Source organism: Ornithorhynchus anatinus, chromosome X1 (genome assembly GCF_004115215.2).
Source record: "Ornithorhynchus anatinus isolate Pmale09 chromosome X1, mOrnAna1.pri.v4, whole genome shotgun sequence".
Taxonomy (NCBI): domain Eukaryota; kingdom Metazoa; phylum Chordata; class Mammalia; order Monotremata; family Ornithorhynchidae; genus Ornithorhynchus; species Ornithorhynchus anatinus.
Genome location: NC_041749.1, coordinates 123,383,974 through 123,398,900, shown reverse-complemented (window position 1 = coordinate 123,398,900; position 14,927 = coordinate 123,383,974). Strand labels below are relative to the sequence as shown.

Here is a 14,927-nt window from a genome sequence, read left to right as displayed (position 1 = left end):
TGAAAAGATTGCTGGCGTGAAACTCACAAGTGCCTCGAGCTTCTCCCGGAGAGGCCTTTAAGCAATAAAAGGTGGAATTCTCATTATTCAAGGCCTCTAAAATGACGACTCCGGCAAGCCGACCCTTAACTCTCTCTGGCTCATTATCCCAAACTGCCTCTTCGGATCGGAATAACCTTTAATCCGCTTCCTTCCTTTACAGTAATTCATATCCATGTATCTATCGTCCCGACTTCGGCTATCAACAGCCGTAGTGGCCTGTCAGTTTCCTCCGCTAGCTGCGAATTCCTTAAGGACAAGGTCTGTGTCTCTTTCTCACTCGACCTCTCCCGAAATCTCAGGACAGATGCTGCCCCCCGTAGTCATCCAGTACAGTGATAATAATAATGGTGGTATGTGTTAAGCGCTTACTAGGTGCCAAGCACTGTTCTAAGCGCTGGGGGGATACAAGGTGATCAGGTTGTCCCATGTGGGGCTCACGGTTTTCATCCCCATTTTGCAGATGAGGTAACTGAGGCACAGAGAAGTTAAGTGACTTGCCCAAGGTCACACAGCAGACAAGTGGCGGAGTTGGGATTCGAACCCACGACCCCCGACTCTAGGCATGGAGTAGACTGTGAGCCCCATGTGGGATAGGGACTGCATCCAACCCGATCATCTTGTCTGTATCTACCCCAGTGCTTAGCACCTATTAGCACAAATGCCACAGTCATTTTTATAAGGTACCAGTCCAGTTCTCGGCAACCAGGAGGTGCCCCGTTCGGCACCGCAAAACCCTTTTTCTCCTTTTTTCAGGTCAGAAACTTTCCCAGCCTAGGTGGTTTAGACGGAGGACGACCTCACTTTTCATAAATCTCCATCTAGCAATTGCCCTTTGCCCTTCCCACGTTACCTTCCCAAATTCAAACTACCACCCAGCCCACACGCCCCGCTCTGCTCACGCCAACCTACTCTCTTTGCCTAGATCTCATCTACCTCGGCCGTGCCCCCTCGCCTCTGGCCTACGACGCCCTCCCTCTTCATATCTGACAAATGATCGCTCCCCACCCCCTCAGAGCCTTACCGGAGGCACATCTCCCACAAGGGCCTTCCCCCACTGAGCCCTCATTTCCTCGTCTCCATCTCCCTTCTGCATCACTCTTGCACTTGAATTTGCACCCTTTATTCACCCCCACAGATCTGTACTACGCACCGGGGTAGAACACAAGCTAATCAGGTTGGACGCGGTAGAAACGACGGGTGACTAACGGTGAGCGAGATTATCAGCTTCTAGAGGGCAGGGAGTCGGTCTCGCTTTTGGTCTGGCTCAGGTTCTGTTTCCATCTCCCTTCCAAACCATTTGACCCTCTCCGCAGATCAGGGCTCTGGCGACTGACTGCCGAATGGTCCAGCCCGCCCTGGACTGTAATCTCACCGTGCGCAGGAAACGTGTCTACCAACTCTGTGTTGTTCTCTCCCAAGTGCTCGGTACGGCGCTTTCCGCACAGTAAGCGCTCAACGGATACCACTGATTGATAAGTAAATCGGTCTAACCTGGAAAATTCACAACGATCCTCGGGCTATTCCACGATGTCCTTTACAAGTCACGGGGTGTATCTAACCACTGTCAGCATTCAGATCCACTGACCTTTAAAAGCAAAAAAAAATAAACCACAAGCTGTATAAGGGACTCAAAAACGCAGCATCTTTCACCTCCACCGTAAGCTCCGAGGGGGTCACGGCGTTATAGCTGACAACCGGAATGAGCCCGCACCTGTTTCGTCACTGCCAATTTCCTTATTGAAGGCACATCTCCCACAAGAGGCCTTCTCCAACCTAAACCCTCATTTCCTCACTGGACGATGATTATAGTATTTTTTTTTTTTAAGTACTTACTACGATGCCACGGTCACTGGCCACGTTCAGTACTGGGATAGACACAAGATAAGCCCGTCGGTGGGCAGGGATTGTCTCTATCTGTTGCCGAATTGTACATTCCAAGCGCTTAGTACAGTGCTCTGCACATAGTAAGCGCTCAATAAATACTACTGAATGAGTGAATAATTAGATCAGACAAAGTCTCTGTCCCACACAGGACTTAGAGTCTAAGAGGCAGGGAGAAGGGTGTCTTCTCCCCATTTTCCAGATGAGGAAGCCAAGGCGCAGAGAGGTTAAACACCGGACTCACGGTCACACAGCAGACCGGAGACCAAGCTAGCTATAGAATCTAAGCGGCCAGACTGAATTATTCATCTTTATTGAGAACTTAGCGGGTGCAGAGCACTGTACTAAGAGAGTACAGAGTTAACAATAATAATAATGATCACAGTATTTGTTAAGGGCTTACTATGTGCCGAGCACTATTCTGAGCGCTGTGATAGATACAAGGTAATCAGGTTGTCCCACGTGGGGCTCGCAGTCTTAATTAGAGAAGCAGCGTGGCTCGGTGGCAAGAGCACAGGGTGGGGAGTCAGAGGTCATGGGTTCAAATCCCAGCTCCACCGCTTGTCAGCTGTGTGACTTTGGTCAAGTCCCTTAACTTCTCTGTGCCTCAGTTCCCTCATGTGCAAAATGGGGATGAAGACTGTGAGCCCCACGTGGGACAACCTGATCACCTTGCATCCTCCCCAGCGCTTAGAACAGTGCTTTGCACGTAGTACGCGCTTAACAAATGCCATTATAATTAATCCCCATTTGACCGATGAGGTAACTGAGGACACCGAGAAGTGACTTCACACAGCTGGCAAGTGGTGGAGCCGGGATTAGAACCCGTGTCCTCTGACTCCCAAGACGTTGGTAGCCCTGTTCCCTGCCCTCAATGAGTGCAGAGTCCTGGGGGTGGCGATTACTCCCAGGCTCCTAGCCTTTCCAACAGGCTACGCCGCCTCCTTAAATCGCTACACATCATCGCCCGCGTAGAAGGTGGAGACGAAGGTTTAAAGCACCAGCAGAGACCTTGCTTTCCTATGGAAATTCTACGGTACGGTGACCGCAGCGGCCCCGTAAGATTCCCGGGAGAAAAAAGATCCGCTCTGAGCCGGTTACCCGTGGCGTCTTCGTTCCGAGTTCCACTCCAATCCCCGCCACCGAAAATGTGTCCGTCGGCACATTTTGCGATCAATCCTAAGATACGCTAAGTTTTATTTCTCAATGGATTCTTAGGCGGGTCTCTATTCTCACCCTTGAACACGGTCTGTCTCGTCTCTTGTTTTGCCTTGAGAACTACAAAATGATCTTTCGCTCTAGTCCTGGCTTTTGCCGACCATTAGCCCGCCCCAGAGGAAATTCGGGATCTAATGTTTCTCTCTGGAATGCTCCGAGGCTGCTGACCTTTGCCTCCCATCTCTAAAGCGGCGCTCCCTGGCAGAAGGAGCCTGTCTCTTATCTCTCGGATCCATACAGAGGTGTCAGAATGTCCCAAGGAACCATTAATCAACGGCCCCATTCTGACATCAGCTCCTTCACTGCTCTCTGGACATCCTCAGCACATGCCACGAGACGGTTTTCATCGGCAGAACACGCACACGGCCTCTGGCCTGATTAAGGACGATTTAGCATTTAAGCTTAGAAGACTGGCAAAGATACGCACTGAGAAATGAATGAATAATCCAAAGTCTTCCTAAAAACACGTCTCCTCCAAGAGGGCTTCCCCCCAATTTCCTCTTCTCCCACTCCCTTCTGCTCCCCCCGGGCACTTCGATTTGCACTCTTCGTAATAGTATTTATTGAGTGCTGATTGCATGCAGAGCGCTGTACTAAGCGCTCGGGAGAGTGCAACACGGCAATGGTCCCTGCCCATAACGAGCACCTTCACTCACCCCTCCCTCAGCCGCACGGCGCTTATGTACAGATCTGTAATTCAAGTATTTACACTATTGTCTCCCCCTCCAGACTGTAACCGCCTTGCGGGCTGGGAACGTGTCTCCCGATTCCACTATATTGTACACTCCCAAGGGCTTAATACAGAGTCCCGCACACCATAAGCGCTCAAGGAATGTGACTGCTAGAACCAGAAGAATCGAAACAACCAAGGTTTCCTGGAAGACCTTCACGTGTCACGGAAGTCGCAGATTAACAATCCGCCGACCTGTCGTGTAAATTTTTTCTTAATGGCATTTAAGTGCTTCCCGTGTTTCAAACACCGTTCTAAGCGCTGAGGTAGAGACAGGTTCATCCAGGTTGGACGCAGTCCCTATCCCACATGGCGCTCACAGTCCAGTTGGAGGAAGGGGGATTCAATCTCCATTTTACAGATGAGGAAACTGAGGAACAGAGAAGTTAAGTGATTGTCCAAGGTTCCAGAGCAGTCACGTGGCAGAGCCTGGATCAGAACCAAGTCCTCTCATTCCAAGGACCGGGCTCTTTCCGCTAGGCCCCGCTGCTTTGGCGACGGTCACTTGGAACAGGGCGTCCACTGGACTAGACACCTGTGAAGAAAGCTGCCGGATGGGGAACCGAAAGAAGCCGAAGTGAGCGGGGAGGGTGGAATAAACCGACGCAGTGAAACCCAGTCTCGAATAATGTGGTCTAGCGGGGAAGTGCCGGGAGACCACCGCTGCAGAAAGACCAGCCTGGTTGACGGCGGTGAGAAGCTTCCAGGAATCCGGGTCTTAAAATACAGTGTCGATACCAGGCGAAGAGTTACGAGGATGCTCCTGATCCCAGCTGGACAGACTGTCAGCTGCACATTGGCCTTTTCAGCCACACGTACGTACGCATCCCGTTGCTAGAATCACCTCTTCCGCCTAGAGTGAACCGTCTGCTCAACCGTATATATTTTCATTACCCTATTTATTTTGTTAATGAAATGTACATCGCCTTGATTCTATTTATTTGCTATTGTTTCAATGAGACGTTCATCCCCGCGATTCTATTTATCGCTATCGTTCTCGTCCGTCCGTCTCCCCCGATCAGACCGTAAGCCCGTCAGAGGGCGGGGACCGTCTCTATCTGTTACCGATTTGTCCATTCCAAGCGCTTAGTACGGTGCTCTGCACCTAGTAAGCGCTCAATAAATACTATTGAATGAATGAATGATTCTCCACAAATTGTCATTTTCCACTGCCTACCTGAACCTATCACCTACAGGTCACAGAGAGAGAAATCGCATTCCTTACTTCCTTACCGCACTCTGAAACGGTAAAAGGTCACCATAGGTTTTCCCCGGGAGTTACTGGAAAGACGAACTTGAGAGAGCGACCGATTACTGCAAACTGGGCAACGGTGCTGTGACTAAACGCCAGGAACCGCGAGGTTCGTTAAAGAACGGGGGACTGTCCGGGTTTTCCCCCATGGGCAAGGATCGCGTTTTGTGCATCTGTTGTACTTTCTTAAGGGCTTAGTGCACCCAGCGGGTGGTCAACAGATTCAATCGTATTTATTGAGCACTTACTGTGTGCAGAGCACTGTACTGAGCACACAATGCATCACTAAACGACCACAGGCCCTGCCCACAGTGAGCTTACAGTCTAGAGGGGGAGACATAAATAGAAATAAATCAATTAAAGATATTGGACCTAAGTGCCGTGGGGCTGGGAGGGATGAAGAAAGGGAGCAAATCAGGACGATGCAGAAGGTCCTGCTGGTCAAACCGTATCGGGCCTGTGATTGCAGTAGATCATCAGTGGAAAGCGGGAGTGAGAGAGACCAGCAGAGGATACATTCATTCATTCAATAGTATTTATTGAGCGCTTACAATGTGCAGAGCACCGTACTAAGCGCTTGGAATGGACAAATGGGCAACAGATACGGTCCCTGCCCATTGACGGGCTCACAGTCTAATCGAGGATGAATAAGCAAGGCGGTTATAATTGGCATTCTACGGGTCAGGCACTGCTCTGAGCGCTGGGGTAGATAGAAGACCCCACCACCACCCAGAGAAAATTTCCCCGGGTTCACCACTTCCCCTCAGACCGATGATAGCGGTGTCTACCCCAGTGCTTAGAACGGTTCTTAATACATAATAATAATAATAATGTTGGTATTTGTTAAGCGCTTACTATGTGCCGAGCACTGTTCTAAGCGCTGGGGTAGACATAGGGGAATCAGGTTGTCCCACGTGGGGCTCACAGTCTTAATCCCCATTTTACAGATGAGGGAACTGAGGCACAGAGAAGTTAAGTGACTTGCCCACAGTCACACAGCCGACAAGTGGCAGAGCTGGGATTCGAACTCATGAGCCCTGACTCCAAAGCCCGTGCTCTTTCCACTGAGCCACGCTGCTTCCCTAATACATAGTAAGCGCTTAACTTCTCTGGGCTTCGGTTTCCTCATCTGTAAAATGGGGATTCGCGATCTGATCTCTCTCCTTAGACGGTGTGACCCACGTGTGACAGGGAGCGTGTCCAACCTGATAATCTTGTGTCAACCCCAGGACTTAGTACAGTGCTTGTCACATAGTATGCTCTTAACAAAATGATAAAGCAGGCCACAGCTCCTAAAGCTCTTTCCCTCTCCCCCTCCCTCCAGTGACTGTGGAGGAGTCCCACAAGCTGCCAATATTTCCTCACCAGCATCTCCCATCACTCTCATCATCGTAATAATAATAGTGGTATTTGTTAAGCGCTTACTATGTGCCGAGCACTGTTCCAAGCGCTGGGGTAGATACAAGGTCATCAGGTTGTCCCACGTGGGGCTCACAGTCTTCATCCCCATTTTACAGATGAGGTCACTTAGACCCAGAGAAGCGAAGTGACTCGCCCAGAGTCACACAGCGGACAAGGGGCGGAGCCGGGATTAGAACCCACGACCTCTGACTCCCCAGCCCGCGCTCTTGCGGCTAAGCCTCGCTGCCCCAGACCGCCTAAGTAGCAAACCGGATGGAAACCGATCAGAGAAGCAGCTCGGTCTAGCGGTCAGAGCACCGGCCGGGGAGTCAAAAGGACCCGGGTGCTAATCCGGGCTCTGGCGCTTGTCTCCTGTGTGACCTTGGGCGAGTCACTTGGCTACTATTACGGGCTTACCTTACTATTACGGGCTCTCGTTATATCCCGGCTAGACTACCGTGTCAGCCTTCTCTCTGACCTCCCTTCCTCCTCTCTCGCCCCGCTCCGGTCTATTCTTCACTCCGCTGCCCGGCTCATCTTCCTGCAGAAACGATCTGGGCATGTCACTCCCCTTCTTAAACAACTCCAGTGGTTGCCTATCGACCTCCGCTCCAAACAAAAACTCCTCACTCTAGGCTTCAAGGCTCTCCATCACCTCGCCCCTTCCTACCTCTCCTCCCTTCTCTCTTTCTACCGCCCACCCCGCACGCTCCGCTCCTCTGCCGCCCACCTCCTCGCCGTCCCTCGGTCTCGCCTATCCCGCCGTCGACCCCCGGGTCACGTCCTCCCGCGGTCCTGGAACGCCCTCCCTCCTCACCTCCGCCAAACCGATTCTCTTTCCCTCTTCAAAACCTTACTTAAAAATCACCTCCTCCAAGAGGCCTTCCCAGACTGAGCTCCTCTTCCCCTCTACTCCCTCTGCCATCCCCCCTTTACCTCTCCGCAGCTAAAGCCTCATTTTCCCCTTTTCCCTCTGCTCCTCCACCTCTCCCTTCCCATCCCCACAGCACTGTACTCGTCCGCTCAACTGTATATATTTTCGTTACCCTATTTATTTTGTTAATGAATTGTACATCGCCTTAATTCTATTTAGTTGCCATTGTTTTTACGAGATGTTCTTCCCCTTGACGCTGTTTAGTGCCATTGTTCTTGTCTGTCCGTCTCCCCCGATTAGACCGTAAGCCCGTCAAAGGGCAGGGACTGTCTCTATCTGTTGCCGACTTGTTCATCCCAAGCGCTTAGTACAGTGCTCTGCACATAGTAAGCGCTCAATAAATACTATTGAATTCTCCGGGCCCTACTTCCTTCATGCGCACAAGGGGGATTAAAACGGTGAGCCCCACGTGGGATATGGACTGTGTCCAACCTGATTAGCTAGTATCTACAAAACCGGTGCTTAGACTAGTTCCTGACACATAGTAAGCACTTAAATACCATAAGAAAAAAACCCAAAAAAGACCAAAAAACGCCATCAGGGTGGTAGCCAACCGGACAGAGGGCGACCGCTCTGGGGATCAGCGGTGCGGGAACCGCTCCGGTCCTGCTGGCAGAGCTGCTGACCGGGATTCATTTTCCAAAGGTATTTTCCAATTCCAATTATCGAAAAGGTTCTTTTCAGCTGGCGCACGGAGTCATCGAGTTAATTAGTCCCGGGCAGCCTTTCATCCCAACATGATCACATGGAATTCACCCCATGACAGGAAAATTATTCAGAAAACAATGTAGCCGGGAGGCACGCCAGGAAGCCGGGGTGGAGAAACTGATGGAGCAAGCAAGTTCAGGAAGGCATTTGAGAGACGCCCCTGTGCTGATAAAACGTTCACCTCCTTGAAAGGCTCTGAGAGAATGAAATCATTCGTTCATTCATTCAATAGTATTTATTGAGCGCTTACTAGGTGCAGAGCACTGTACTAAGCGCTTGGAATGGACAATTCGGCAACAGATAGAGACGATCCCTGCCCGTTGACGGGCTTACGGTCTAAATGGGGGAGACGGACAGCAAAGCAAAACAAAACAAGACATCATCAAGATAAGTAGAATCAAGAAGATATAGACCTCATTAACAAATAGGGTAATAAATAATATATACAAATGAGCACAGTGCTGAGGGGAGGGGAAGGGGGAAGAGCAGAGGGTGGGTGGGTGGGAGGGGAGGAGGAGCAGAGGGAAAGGGGAGGCTCAGTGTGGGAAGGCCTCCTGGAGGAGGTGAGCTCTCAGTAGGGCTTTGAAGAGGGGAAGAGAGCGAGTTTGGCGGAGGCGAGGAGGGAGGGCGTTCCGGGACAGCGGTAGGACGTGGGCCGGGGGTCGACGGCGGGACGGCCGCGACCTGGGGACCGTGAGGAAGTGAGCGGCAGAGGAGCGGAGCGTGCGGGGTGGGCGGTGGAAAGAGAGAAGGGAGGTGAGGTAGGAGGGGGCGAGGGGACGGAGAGCCTTGAAGCCAAGAGTGAGGAGCTTCTCTTTCGTGCCAAGGTCACGTCGGCAACGCCTAGCGGAAAGAGCACGGGCCTGGGAGTCGGAGGATCTGGGTTCTAATCGCGGCTCTGCCCCTTGCCTGATGTGTGACCTTGGGTTAAATCACAACCCTTCTCTCGGCCTCAGTTTCCTCAACCGCGTAATGGGGGTTCAATACCCGTTCTCCGTCCTAATTAAGCCGTGAGCCCCACGTGGGACAGGGGCGGTTTGAGACCCGATCAACTTATATCTACCCCACTGCTTAGAACGGCATTTGACACACAGTTAGCGCCTGACAAATACGGTAATTATCAATTCTTATAATGGACACATTTGGGCCAGATGGGATTTCTCGGAGGGGTATTGACTCTGAAAAAGAGCCAAGCACTCAGCGACGCTCACCTGATCAATCTCTACTTCCTGGCTGGAGTAACGTGGCCCCGACCGCTAGCAACTGCTATCCGGACGGCTACTGTGTCAACCCAAGCACTTAGCCGATCCTGCCCTGATTACCGTCTGAGCGTCCCCGCCGACCTCCCTGCCTCCGGTCTCTCCCCGCTCCAGTCCGCTGTTCATTTCGCTGTCCGCATCATTTTTCTTCAAAACCATTCGGTCCGTGGTTCCCCACTCCTCGAGAACCTCTACTGCTTGCCCATCCACCTCCTCGAACGAACTCCTTGAAGCACTCACTCACCTTACCTCTTCCTATCTTACTTCCACATTTCCTCCTAAAACCCAACCCGCTCACTTTGGTCCCCTAAAGCCAATCCACTCCTTGTACCTGGAGAAGCAGCGCGGCTCAGTGGAAATAGCCCGGGCTTGGGAGTCAGAGGTCATGGGTTCGAATCCCAGCTCCGCCGCTCGTCAGCTGTGCGACTTTGGGCAAATCACTTCACTTCTCTGTGCCTCAGTTCCCTCATCTGTAAAATGGGGATGAAAACTGTGAGCCCCGTGTGGGACAACCTGATCACCTTGTATCCCCCCAGCGCTTGGAACGGTGCTCTGCGCATAGTAAGCGCTTAACAGATACCACCATTATTATTATTGTTATTATTACCTCAATCTCATCTATCTCACCAGCGACTTATCGCCCACATCTTGCCCGTACCCCGGAACTCCCTCCCTCTTCGTATCCAACAGACAATCGCCCTCCCCACCTTCGAAGCCTTATTAAAAGCATATCTCCTCCGACAGGCCTTCCCCGACCAGGCCTTCGTTTCCTCTTCTCCCTTCCGTGTCACTTTTGCACTTGAATTTTAACCTTTTATTCCCCCTTCCCAGCCCCACAGCACTTATGCACATAGCTGCAATTTATTTATATTAATGTCCGTCTCCCCCTCCAGACTGCGAGCTTGCGATGGGCAGGGAACGTGTCTATCGTTATCTTGTACTCTCCCAAGCGCTTAGTACAGTACTCTGCACACAGTAAGCGCTCAATGAATACGATTAAATGAAAGGGCCTCTGACTCCCAGACCCACGAGAAGAGAGGCCCATAAAGCCGCTCTACGATTCATTCGATAGTATTTATTTTTACTGAGCGCTATGTGCAGAGCACTGTACTAAGCGCCTGGAATGTACAAGTCGGCAACAGATAGAGACGATCCCTGCCCTTTTTCGGGCTCACGGTCCAATCGGGGGAGCCAGACGGACAAAAACGATAGCGATAAATAGAATCGAGGGGATGTACATCTCATTGACAAAATAAATAGGGTAATAAAAATATATACAAATGAGCAGACGAGCACAGTGCTGAGGGGAGGGGAAGGGAGAGGAGGAGGAGGAGCAGAGGGAAAGGGGGCTTACACAGGAAAACTGTAAAAACAGGAACCCTTGCGAGGCAGGGTGAAGTCACACCCTAGACCGAGGGGCAGAGGGGTGGAAGGATGGGCGACAAGAAGCAGCATGTCAGCAACTGGAGACACGGAAGCTCTGGAACGTTCGTGACGAGAAGAGGGAGAAAAGGAAACAGAAAAGGCACCGTGGATAACAAATGCTGAACTGGGCTGCACAGGGTAATGGTTACCTGCGCTCCGTGCAGAAGGCGTCCTGGACCTCAGGCCTCCTCCAGGAGGCCTTCCCAGACGGAGCCCCCCTTTTCCTCTGCTCCTCCTCCCCTCCCCATCGCCCCGGCTCCCTCCCTCTGCTCTACCCCCTCCCCGCCCCGCAGCACTTGTGTACAGATGGACATATTTATTATTCTATTTATTTTATTAATGATGTGTATAGATCTATTTACTTATATTGATGCTATTGACGCCCGTCTACTGGTTTTGTTTTGTTGTCCGTCTCCCCCCTTCCAGACTGTGAGGCCGTTAGGTAGAGATCGTCTCTATCGGTTGCCGAATTGTACTTTCCAAGCCCTTGGTACAGTGCTCCGCACTCACTAAATGCTCAATAAATCTGATTGAAAGAATGAACGAAGGGACTTTCAGTCCCATATCCATTTTATCCACCTCATTTGTGTGCACTGATAAAATCTCTTCATCTTCCGACTGGTTTGGAGATGATTTAACTGGAAGCTCATCGAGGACAGTCCATGTGTTGCTGGCAGCGTGGCTCAGTGGAAAGAGCCCGGGCTTGGGAGTCAGAGGTCACGGGTTCGACTTCCGGCTCTGCCACTCGTCAGCTGTGTGACTGTGGGCGAGTCACTTCGCTTCTCTGTGCCTCGGTTACCTCATCTGGAAAATGGGGATTAAGGCTGTGAGCCTCGCGTGGGACAACCCGATTCCCCTGTGTCTACCGCAGCGCTCAGAACAGTGCTCTGCACATAGTAAGCGCTTAACAAATACCAACATTATTACTGCCATTTTATGTCTTTATGCCCTGCACAGAGTAGGCTCGATAACTACTACTGGATGAATGACATTCAGTCATCCACTGTATGGAAGGAGCATGGCCTGGTTGAAAGAGAATGGGCCTGGAGCCAGAGGATATGGGTTCTAATCCCGGTTCTGCCACCTGTCTGCTGGGACACTTTGGGCAAGTCACTCCACTTCCCTGTGCCTCTTTTTCCTCAACCGTAAAATGGGGATTAATAAATCCCCCTCCCTCCGATTTAGACTGTGATCCCCATATGGGGCAGGAACTGTGTCCAACCTGATGATAAACTTGCATCCACCTCAGCGTTTAGTCCAGTTCTTGGCACCATAGTTAGCACGTAACAAGAGAAGCAGCGCGGCTCAGTGGAAAGAGCCCGAGCTTGGGAGTCAGGGGTCACGAGTTCGAATCCCGCCTCTGCCACTTGTCAGCTGTGTGACTGCGGGCGAGTCACTTCGTTTCTCTGGGCCTCAGTGACCTCATCTGGAAAATGGGGATTAACTGTGAGCCTCACGTGGGACGACCCGATCACCCTGTATCTCCCCCAGCGCTTAGAACAGTGCCCTGCACATAGTAAGCTCTTAACAAATGCCAACATTATTATCATATTTATTGAGCACTTACTGTGTTTAGAGCACTGTCCTAAGCATCTGTGAGTTGAGTATAACAGTCGGTAGACACATTCCCTACTTAGAGTAAATATAAGAATATCTTATATACATACTTATTCTCTACTATTTCCCTAGTTTATCTTAATATTTGTCTCCTCCTGTAGACTAGACGTTTGGGTCCAGTATTTATTGAGCGCTTACTGTGTGCAGAACTCTGTACTAAGCGCTTGGAATGTACAATTAGGCAACAGATAGAGACAATCCCTGCCCAACAACGGGCTCACGGTCTAAACGGGGGAGACGGACAGCAAAACAAAACGAGTAGACAGGCGACGACCGACTCTATCATACGATACTTTCCCAAGTATCTCATACGGTGCTCTGCGTACGGCAAGTGTCCTGTAAATGCCACTGATCGACTGTAACTATCAAGTAGAGAACAATTTATATCCTCAATCCAGAGGGAGGGGTCCAACATTCGAAAGATTTCTGGGTTAAGTTCAAAGCAGAGAAGCGTAAAAGGGGACCTTTGGGTAGAGTATAAGATGGATTTCCAAGTCAAGTGGAGAATTGGCACTGTTTTCTCTGAATGCCTTGCCAAGCCAAGTAAGGCACCATCTTATCACACGCTGCTACTAAATTAAGACACGAGGTCACACACGAATGCTCTGCCGCGGAACGCAGCGGAATCAACAGATCTGACAGAATCCGATCGGATACAGCCCCGGTCTCACCCGGAGCTCCCGCTCTAAAGGAGGGGGCCAGCAGGCATCGTAGTCCCATTTTTGAGAGGCGAAGTGACTTGGCCAAGGTCATGCAGAAGGCCAGGGACAGAGCTGGGACTAGAACCCGCGTCTCCGGATTCCCAGCACCGTGGTCTTGCCAGGAGGGACGTTTGGACGTGTCCTCTTGACCGACTGCATTGACTCTCCTCTCTATGGGTTGGTTTCAGGGTCACCCCGCCTGGTTGAGTGACTCTCTGTACCTTGCTCTTGTCTATCTTGCCTCCATCAACCCTTCGCCCACATCCTCTCTCTGACCTGGAACTCCCTCCCGCAACGTATCAGTCGATCGATCTTATTTATTGAGCACGTATTGTGCGGACCACTGCACTAAGCATTTGGGAGAGTACGACGGACACATTCCCTCCCCACAATTAGCTTACGTATCTGCTAAATTACCGCTCTCCCCACCTTCAAATCCTTATAATAATAATGTTGGTATTTGTTAAGCGCTTACTATGTGCAGAGCACCGTTCTGAGCGCTGGGGTAGATACAGGGTAATCAGGTCGTTCCACGTGAGGCTCACGGTCTTGATCCCCATTTTACAGATGAGGTAACTGAGGCACAGTTCATGAGTTCAAATCCCAGCTCTGCCACTTGTCAGCTGTGTGACTGTGGGCAAGTCACTTCACTTCTCTGGGCCTCAGTTACCTCATCTGTAAAATGGGGATTAAGCCTGTGAGCCTCACGTTGGGCAACCTGATCACCCTGTATCTACCCCAGCGCTTAGAACAGTGCTCTGCACATAGTAAGCGCTTAACAAATACCAACATCATTATTATTATAATACCAACATTATTATTATTATTGTTTCCCCTGCTCCCTCTCTCTTCTGGATCGCCCTTGCACTTAGAGCTGTACCCTTTATTCACCCCATCCTCAGCCTCACAGCACTCATATCTGTATGCGTAATTTAATTTAATGTCTCTCTTCCCCTCTAGACCATAAACTCCATGTGGGCAGGGATTGTATTTACCAACTCTATTGCACTCTACTTTCCTAAGTGCTCTGCACACAGTAAGTACTCAATAAATACCATTAACTGCAAGATCCAGTTTAGGTTCCATAGTGTAGTGGTTATCACGTCTGCTTTACACGCAGAGGGTCCTGGGTTCGAGCCCCAGTAGGACCAAGCGCTTCTTTTAGAGAAGCAGCGTGGCTCAGTGGAAAGAGCCCGGGCTTGGGAGTCAGAGGTCATGGGTCCGCATCCAGTCTCTGCCACTTGTCAGCTGCGTGACTGTGGGCAAGTCACTTCACTTCCCTGTGCCTCAGTGAGTGACTGCGAGCCTCCCGTGAGACAACCTGATGACCCTGGATCTACCCCAGCGCTTAGAACAGTGCTCTGCACATAGTAAGCACTTAAGAAATACCAACATTATTATTCCTCCATACCTTATCTCACCTTGGCTTCACGGACTCCGTCCTCTCCTGGTTCTCCTCTCACCTCTCTGGCCGATCATTCTCGGTCTCCTACGCCGGAGCCTCCTCCCCCTCCCATCCTTTAACTGTTGGAGTTCCTCAAGGGTCAGTTCTTGGCCCCCTTCTGTTCTCCATTTACACTCACTCCCTCGGTGAACTCATCCGCTCTCACGGCTTTGACTACCATCTCTACGCAGATGACACGCAGATCTACATCTCCGCCCCTGTCCTCTCCCCCTCCCTTCAGGCTCGCATCTCCTCCTGCCTCCGGGACGTCTCCACCTGGATGTCGGCCCGCCACCTAAAACTCAACATGAGCGA

General features: G+C 51.0%; 1 non-coding gene across 1 annotated transcript; it reads left to right on the top strand.

Moving 5' to 3' along the window:
* Nucleotides 1–14,246: 14,246 nt before the first annotated feature.
* TRNAV-UAC lies at nucleotides 14,247–14,319 on the top strand. Its single transcript has one exon. It is a non-coding gene; the product is annotated as a tRNA-Val (tRNA).
* Nucleotides 14,320–14,927: the final 608 nt, after the last annotated feature.